The sequence below is a fragment of the Penaeus monodon genome, chromosome 14 (assembly GCF_015228065.2).
Source record: "Penaeus monodon isolate SGIC_2016 chromosome 14, NSTDA_Pmon_1, whole genome shotgun sequence".
NCBI lineage: Eukaryota > Metazoa > Arthropoda > Malacostraca > Decapoda > Penaeidae > Penaeus > Penaeus monodon.
The window spans coordinates 26,987,879-26,996,268 of NC_051399.1; the positions used below are offsets into that span (position 1 = coordinate 26,987,879).

An 8,390-nucleotide genomic window follows, 5' to 3' on the forward strand; every position below is an offset into this window, starting at 1 on the left:
GGGAATATCCAGCTCATGCTATAATCTCCACGCACTAATATATCACTGACCAACGTAGTTAACTGAAAGCTTATATGCACCGAGTCTCAATGAAGCCATGCCAGGATTATTATCGCTGCGGTTTGCTAAAGCACATCGGAGGGAAGAATAATATAGAAGCACCTCACTTTATTACAGCATAATGCTTAACATCACTTCCTCCGTGGGTATTTTCGTCCTTACAGCATGAGCGCCGATAATACTAACGCGAGAAAAGTACCGGCTGAAGTTACTTGATCAGCCGTGAAATAACTGCTTAACATATATGTTTACGAGCTCCCGTGTGCGCCGGGAGGGAGACTGGATAATATAACTTCTTTGTTACAGTGATTTTGTGCAAGCATGGCTGCGAAGTGGTGTCGACACGCGTGAAGCTATGACAAAACAGCGATGAAGAGGTAATAAATGACGATGTCTGAACACTTCCAATGCAAATATACTTGTTAGTGCTTGCCGGGAATCGTAAAGCCGAACAGGAAGAGCGAAGGAGAGGAACTGTAGGCTTCTCGTCACGAAAACGGATCCGAATTTCGCTCTTTGATGAATTGTTTTATTTGATCGTTTGTTGTTCTTTTTTATTTGGTTTGCTTGTTTAGCTTGTGTATAGGAATTGGTCTTTTGCCGTTGTAAATCTATTCATCAATCTATTACCGTAAAGGAGATATGTCTGACCGCATGGGCGTCTACTGTACATTACTCTACAAGGTTGTATGGTTACATGAAACTTCTAAGCGTTATATGGGGGTCTATAAAAGTAAATAAGGGTCTCTGTAACTATGTTAGTGAGTAACAAACTACATTATAGAGTATAATCTTGCCATATCTCATTGTCATTCAGAAGAAAAACCTTTGGTTGTCATGTAAGTTTGTGAAATGACATGAAAAATACGTAATTACATTTTCAAAAGTATGTAGGGAATGCACTTCGCGATATTACTAATGTACACCGTGAGTCTATAAAATTATATGACAGAAAATGCCATCCTCAGCGTAACTGCGGTGGACCAAACTACATTTACAGTTATATATTATACAAATACGTTGTGTTCGAGCAAGGACTTTGTCTAACCTATATGGAGTTTCAATTAATGCGCTCCTCTTAAAGGATATTGTTCTATATAAGTGATGTAAAAGGGCGCCTCCGTTTCATACAAAATTCGCATTTATATTTGATAGAACATGAGTGGAAAATTTCGATAAGATATGATAATGGACATTAAACAAATGCTATTTCGTGATAAGACAAACTGGTAAAGCCGGAGGCATAATCCTTTTTTTGTAATACTACAGGTTTCAATCAAAACAATAAGGCTAAGGCATGCCAATCAGGAAGCTCCATCAATCTAAAAGCTTTATCATGTTATGAGAGAGAAGCCTGGAAACGTGAAGGACTGTTATGAGGTTAGGCAACATACGAGAGCTCCTAACCTACGAGGTGAGGGCGCGAAGGGAGGAAAGGGGGGGGACTAGCCGCTGATGGGGGATTATAAGTAATCAACATGACCGCTCGTTACCAACATAATCGTCCTTTTTTATCTCTATCCTTAATAGCATTTAATCATGTCAATTCTCCCGGAAGTAAGTGTCTAGTACGCCTCATTTTGGGTGTATCAGACGGGGTAGAGTAGGGGGGAAGGGGGAGGGGAAGGCTGAGGGTCATTATGCTCGGCTGAAACTCGTATTCGAAGCCGCATGCTGGGAGGATGGATGTGTCTGCTCGAAAGAGGAAAACCGAAAGAACTGTCGTCTTACATAACATCAACTCATGTGTAAGGTACTGATGAAGACCCGACTTGGACCAGCAGAGAGGAATAAAGGCGTCAGACCTTGATAAAATTCTCGAACAATCATTTCTGCCCCACCACCACGCGGCAAAACGCTGGACTGACTAGTATGTCATCACAATAATTACGTGATGTGACTCCCCTTCCCCTTCCAAACTTCCTCTGTCGCCCGGAGAGACTTGTAGTTCAGAGTGCCGCCATCTTGCACGTCCACGGCACCCTGACACGCGACACCACCACGCACTTTTTTTTCCTTTCCTTCCTTCTTTCAGCCGTTCCTTTTTGTTCAAGTGGCGCGGCTGTGTTTCGGGGAAAATTGTCGGCTTGGCGATGTGACCTGTGAGGCAGTGAAGCAGCTTGCGTGTGTGTGTGGTCCGGGCCTTGACATCTCGACGCACTCAGGTTCTAGGTTGGGTAATCTTTGCATCAATACTAATTAGTTCCAGGAACCACTAGCTTATACAGGTGAATGTTATACTTGTAGCTTTGCTGATTCTCATTTTCCAGCTCGGTGAGGCCATGGCGTCGCGTGCTCATAACGAATCTACATTTCTGGGTAACATGCAAAGCTGATCCTGGGCATGTCACGGTAAGACTAGTATTAACGCAAGCTTTGTCAGTGATGAGCGGACTGTACAGTTTTCGGGAATCACGGGCCATGTAAGGAATTTGGGACAGATAAATTCTGATTAATCTCTGTGAGCGAGACAGAGCCAGACTGTCTCGCGTCGCCCAAAGAGCTTAGACACGACTTCCACCATAAACTCCCCGCGAATTTTAACATTTATTCCAGATGATGCTGTGAAGCACGGCGAATAAAGAAGAAGAAATCAATTGCCATAGATCCCCTCCATCTGAGTGTCCGGGCGCGCCAAATATCGTAGCCCGAGCCAAGCCCGACAAAGAATAATAATGCCTCAGAGTGTAACGGGATTTTTTTGGAGTTTCCCGTGTAGGGGGGCACAGCAGGGTGAAAGAGAAAATTGCTGACGGTGTAGGTAGCTGGCGCTGCGCTCTGTATGCTGGCGTTGATGATGGTAAGAGGGACGCCCACATGTGCAGTAGAGGGAAGTTGGGACACATGGTCTGGCCGTGTAACCCAAGCTACTTTCCTGGTCTTGCCTTGTGACCACGCGGTACCTCCACGCTCCCTTGAATTTCATTGCTTGCCCGTCTTGGTAACCGCTGTCCTATGACCGTTGCTACAAGAGAGAGAGGCCGCGTCTCGGAAGGATACCGCAGCTAGCATAGGCCATGTGACAAATAAATCCCCTCCTCCTCGCGGCCACTCTTTTTGAGTAGGATGATTTTCAGTTTTTCTTCGTCTAATTCCAAATCGAGCCCCTCTCCCCTTTTCTCAAACCCAGAAGCATAGTTAGAGTCTGAAAGCGTATCCAAAGAACTCATAGAGTAATTAAAGGACGTAAAAATATCGTGGTCGTAAGAGAGGAGAGAGGGGGTGGGAGGGTAGGAGGAGGAGGAGGGAGGAGGGAGGGGCGGGTCTTCCTCCCACAGTCGTATCTGGCGCGGGGTTGCGTGGGCGTGGCCTGGCCCGTGAGAACCAACCAGCGACCGCCTCCCTCCCGCCCGCGCACTAAATAACTGACGATCGAACTTGCTCTTTGTGAATTGACAGGGGACGCACAGATTTTATCACTCGTGGAAAGTGGTCTATTTTAGTGATCTTTGTGCAATTACGAGTGTTTTAACTGTAAGTATATGAGACTTTACTGTACTGGCTATTACTGTGTGTACTCTGCATACGTGTGTCTTTAGTCGTAAGTGTAAGAATATCAATAATAGAAACGAAGGTGACGCGCGCGGACCCAGCCTCTCGGTCCGCCTTGCTGGGTGATTGTAGCAGTATTTGTTTGGTGTGATTGAAGTAGGACGTGGGGAGGGACGCAAGCCAGCGAGCCAGCCAGCCCAGCCAGCCCCAGCTTCACTCTTTTCAAAGCTTGAGTCCTTACCCCCCCGCCTCCTCCTCCTCCTCCTCCTACTCCCCCTCCTCCTCCTCTTCCCCCTCCCCCGCCATGTGACCGGGCCGCGCGCGCGAGAATTTTACGCGTTTTCGTTTGGATTTTAGAATTGTAATTGATTTATGGTCGCGTGATGATTGATGGCCTTAATGATTAGGAGGTATTGAGGTACTCATTACTGGCATGTCTGGGTGCTTATTAGCATATATCTCGAAGAGTCTCACTGGCAGAGGCGGAAAGTAGGTCTAGAAAGGCAAACAGAGTAAAGTACAAATCACGAACCAATTCGAGGAAACATTTCCACGATTGCGGATAATACTGGTCGGGTGGCAGGCAGGCAGAGGCGGCGGGAGCGGCCCTCTCCCCCGGCTTAGACCGCCCGGCTGCTGCCTGCCTTCACCACCACCACAACCACCATCATCATCAGCAGTCGCAGCTTTGCCCGCCACCATTGCACACCGCGTAGGCCCCACAGGACACAAGCTTGGCGTGGCGGTGGTTGCGTCGGGGTGGTGTTGTTGTGCTGACTTACGGATCTTGTAAGTGTGATTCTCCGTTAGCAGTGAGCGTTGGGTAAATGTGTGTGATAAATAGGGTGTAGTGTCAGTGGTATTGATTACGTACGAGATGAGGTGAGCGGCTGCTACGCTTGGACAGTGACAGTGACCATCGGGGTTAGAGGAAGGGGATGCGGTAAGGCGAAGAGGGGGGGAGGGGGCGGGGAGGCCGAGGGACAAAGGGCTGTAGGAGGTGGAGGAGGAGGAGGAGGAAGAGGAGGGGGTGATGGAGTCCAAGGGGGTGGGGGAGAATGCCGTGTAGAGAGGGGGGAGGGAAGAGGGGGGAAAGGTGGCAGGAGCAGGGTGATGGTGGTGGCTAATGGGGGGGTTAGAGGGATCACGTCTTGACCCCCTCCTCCCCCCACTCTCACATCTCCCCCCACACGACCGCCCACCCACCCACCACCCCCGCACCGTTTCCGGCGTGCACTCGTATGGTGTCTGGACAAGCGTGTTGTTGTCCCTGGTGCCTCGCATGCTGTCCTCCCGACTCCACTTCCACTCCACGCATGGACGCCGTCGCGGGGCTCTCAGTGTCTCCGTCATAACCGCACTCCCGCCAGGCCTTCAGCTGTTCCTTCGGCAGTAGAGGCGCACAAGGACCGAGCGACTGTGCCCACGTCTCCTCCTGTCACGGTAAAAAGAAGCGTGTGTCATCAGTCCTTGAGCAGTGTTTATGGGGAGGCTTGTATGGGAGGGAAATTGCAGTCATGATTAATTCTACAGAGTTAATTCACCTTGACGAAAACAGGTAGTTTGGACTTAACCACAACGATGCTATATTTCTCGTGCGACCGCAACACCAGTGTTTAATCTATGACCACAAGCGCTTATGGACGAGTGTCAACTTACCGGAAATCAATGGCGTGCATCATATAATGCCTGACCGCTGACCGACTCTAAGTCTGTGCTGCGACATTTCATCGGCAGCCACACTGTGTTTTACTTCGGTAGCCTTCAGTGAGCCACGTGATCTTAGCGCTACATAGCTGAGACTTTTACGCAAGGTCGTTGAGAGCTGTGATCACGTACAGTATACAGCCCTGAAAGTTCTTTGTCGTTCTTGTGAGATATACGATGTCGGTTCCTCAGAAACTGTTCATGTCGGTGGGTCGAGTAACACTGTGGCGAAGTTGTTAGTGAAGGAAGGCCGTCGGGACGCCCCGGCCAGTGCTCGTCAGGAGGAAATTGTTGTGTAGAACAGATAAAATTGTCAGGAATGTCGCGTGACGTCACCGATAGGTAACATGAACTCGAAGTTTTCCTAGACGTGTAAAGTTTAATGGCAGCTCCGAGGTGGTGATGTAGGCTTTAGAGGGGAGGGAACAGCGCGAAAAGTATCGTCACATCAAGGTTCCTTTGGGCCCGGCTACCTTTGTCACTTGGTAATGCTGCTACATAACGTAATCAAACCACTGACACACATACACGATGTATTAATTTAAAACCTTTCTCCCTTCCCCCTTCCTTTCGCACAACTTTTTCAGGTATGTATTTTGTATTTTGGTGTAAGTAGTATAACTCGAATAGTTGACTATCACAAGCGTCAAGAACAAGGAGAGGAAATTAATTATATTGTGAACTATATATGTAGACGCATGGATCACGCCGAAATAACAGCGTGAGAAAGGTCTGCCTTGCTTGTTTCTTCCAGTAAAGGGAGTGTAGCATATCTGTTTACCATAATGTACGTATGGATATCACGTATATCGTCTGAGTACGGTTGAAAAATAGAGGTACATTATGACAAATTGATATGGCGCGCTCACATAATATGATAGCGCGTTTTTTGTATGTGTATTTTTTACTTTTTTTAAGAAGTGTCCTCCAGTTTTTATGTAATATATGCATATGTTTTTTTTTTCTTTCTTTTTTTGTGATGACATCGAATCACTGATATTTGATTCTGTACGAGTTTATATCCATTACCGTTCACTGTAATCGGATACAGCGAGTAGTTACAACAATACTAGAAAGGTTAGGTATTGCATGTGATGGTATATGAATTTTTATCCTCCTGTGTTTTTCGGCTTTAAAGCAGTTTCTGATGGGCGAGGTTAAATGCTAGTCAGATTTATTTGATAGTTGGCAATTTATGTTTAAAGCTATCGTATACGCTCTGCATTTAAAGGATGTGCAGCTATTACTGAACGTACACACACATGCACACACATACATATTTATGCAAAAGCCAATACTATTACTCTATATTGCTAACACTATTACTATATATTGATGAACTGAATGGGAGAGAGAGAGAGAGAGAGTGAGGGAATGAGAGAGAGAGTGAGGGAATGAGAGAATTGAGAGAGAGAGAGGAGGGGTAAGAGAAAGTGAGAAGCGAGAGAGATAGAGAGAGAGAAAAAAGACAGAGACAGCTACACAGAAACAGAATCAGAAACAAAGGCAGACAAAGAGAGAGAGAGGGAGAGCGAAAGGACGAAAACAATAATGGAAAAATAAAGAGGACCCTCCCCTGCATCCACGTGGATCTATCAGTCAACAATATTAACATTGTTTGGGTGCAAGCGAATGTAGGCCACTACTGTTTCCCCGGCAGTTGGAGGGCGTTAGAACGACTTTAAACACATTAGTAGAATTTAGGAAGTGTTAGGGTCATCCCATATTCGTCTGTAGATGCTCCAGGTTACAGTGCGACACTTAAAAGGATAGTATTATACCACGTGGGAAAAAAATTATGCATGATTATTATTTGTTATGGTCGTTGGATATATATGTTTTTTGTCTTTATTGTTAGTGATCTTTCTTCTGTCGCCTTTATTTGCATTTTTGATCATGGTTAATTCTATTTTTCTCTGCTAGTGTAAGTTAACCATGTCTTGCTGCTACAGTATTACATTAGTGTATTTTAATGATTCCACGATAAGAATGTTAAAGAGAGTTGGTCTTGTAATTAATTGTAATTATTTTTGCATGTATTTTTCGTGTTTTTAATTGCGGACCTCATTTAAACTTCGTTAGATTCATAATTTGTGTGTAATGTTTTTTTTCTCTCTCTCTTTCCTGTCACCATGAACCTTAATATTGATAGATCAATTATTGTTGTAAATTGAAGCTTATTTAATTTGACATTCCTTATCGTGTGAATTGTGCTTTGATTTTTTACGTTATTTTATTGTTATCACTAGTCTTATGATTATTGTTGGTAATACTGTATTGATTTTATATTTGTTATTACGTTTACTGTTACTGTTATTAACAATAGTATTGCCTTGCATTATTTTTGATGAAATATCACCACCGGCAGTAATTATAACCCAGAAGATAATAATGAATACAATAGTTACTAGCATTATCGGCAAGCAATTGCAGTAATGATAGTTTACATAATCATTATCATCATATTTATTTTTTTTTTAATGTAACATTGATTTTCACATTTAAATTTAGTAGGTCAAGGTTGCGCTAGTGAACCTCAACCCGTGGTCCATTCATAAAATAAAGAGCTTTTAGTCCCAAAATATTGTGAATGACACTTTAATACAGTTAATAAATTGTTCGTTTACATATTCATAAAAGGTTCAGTATATGGCAAAGACAAGTATACGCATTTGATTAACATTACGATAACAACTGTTACTATTATTATCACTGCCTCTCCTATTATATTATTACTATTACTACTACTACTACTAAATTGAATTTCTCCTTATTTAGATTTGATTTCATATAATTTACTAAACTATTTCGATGAATTTTGTTTTGACCCGTGAAAAAAAGTTGATTTTTCTTTATAGTTTTCATAGAGTTCAAGAAGTTTGTTTATTTTGAATGACATGGAAATTCTATGCTTACTTTATAGATACGAAACGATAAAGATACTAAGGCAGTCAAATGCTTGTTAGAGGCTAAAGTGCGATATTGCTTGATTTTTCGGAATGTTAGACTGTATTTTAATAGCATTTTCACTGTAAATATCAAAATGCGACATTACGCAAATTGTAAACTCAATTTTTGTTAATCTTATTTTCGCTGAACCAGACCAACCGCTATTCGAAAAGTGGCGTTCC

General features: G+C 43.8%; 1 protein-coding gene across 10 annotated transcripts in view; it reads left to right on the forward strand.

The window, feature by feature from the left end:
- Positions 1-3,431: 3,431 nt before the first annotated feature.
- The window catches only part of LOC119581023 (probable serine/threonine-protein kinase DDB_G0267686), a 46,626-nt gene continuing 41,667 nt past the window's right edge, over positions 3,432-8,390 (forward strand). Inside the window, exon 1 of one of the 10 annotated variants that reach the window (XM_037929296.1) lies at positions 3,432-3,534. The gene's annotated coding sequence lies outside the window, so the exon portion shown is untranslated. Of the gene's footprint in view, positions 3,535-3,571; positions 4,342-4,728; positions 4,996-8,390 lie in introns of those variants that run through there. The other 9 variants (XR_005229423.1, XR_005229427.1, XM_037929299.1 and 6 more) reach the window with 9 other exon arrangements.